Source organism: Bos indicus, chromosome 22, assembly GCF_029378745.1.
Source record: "Bos indicus isolate NIAB-ARS_2022 breed Sahiwal x Tharparkar chromosome 22, NIAB-ARS_B.indTharparkar_mat_pri_1.0, whole genome shotgun sequence".
Classification (NCBI taxonomy): Eukaryota; Metazoa; Chordata; class Mammalia; order Artiodactyla; family Bovidae; genus Bos; species Bos indicus.
The window spans coordinates 46,938,875-46,939,876 of NC_091781.1; positions in this window are offsets into that span (position 1 = coordinate 46,938,875).

Sequence of the window (1,002 nt, forward strand, 5' to 3'; positions counted from 1 at the left end):
AAACTATTCGGTTAGGGATTTTTCTTCTTTATCCCAGTGCTTTGAACCGTGGCTACATGTAATAGGCACTGAAATAGTTAATGAAAAAATGAATAGTACAGACAATTCTGTGTGTCTTTGGATCCAAGGTGTTCAGGTAAAAGTATTTTTGTATCCATATGTAAGCATTTATTCAACTCTGCCTGGAAATGGGAGTGGAGGGGCATTAATACACTGGTTTGTATGAAGACCGGATCACAGGAGGACAAGATTGGAAGCAGGGAAGTGCGTTCAGAGGATGTTGTGTTCTAAGTGAGACAGTAGATTGGACTAGGTAATGGTGGTAGGAATGGAGAGGTGGTTGCATTGAAGGCGTATTTGAGAGACTGTGGGATTTGCTGATGGATTTGGTTGTAGAAGATGTGGATGGCTGAAGAAACAAAGTGAAACTGGATGGTTTAAGTGAGAGTAGATACATGGGGGATCAAGAGTTACATCTTGTATATGTTTGCAATATCTTGTAGACATCTAAGTGGAGATACTAAAGAAGCAATTGGTTATCAGGGAGAGATCCAAACTGGAAATACATATTTGGGAGTTCTCTTCATATTTAAAGCCATGAAACTGGATCAAGTCTTCCAAGGAGTGTGGGGAGAGAGATGTGTGTGTGTGTATATATATATATTAAATATATATATTATGTATGTATGTATGTATGTATGTATGTATGTATGTATGTATGTATGCCCTAACTCTCCAGGGAATACTAACATTACTAACATCCGAGGCTAGACTGAGCACAGCCAGTGAAGTACGAGGAGAACTAAAATTATGTACGTTATCTGAGAAGCCAGAAGAAACACATGTGAGGTTTAAGCGAGATGCTAGGTATCCCCGATTCAACAGCAAGTACACAAAACAAAACACAAGTAGGTGGCCGACACGCTGCAGCCATGACCAATCGCATCAGCATCCGCCCAATCCACTCCCCACCCCGCCCGCTCCGGGCGGCTCCGCCTCCGC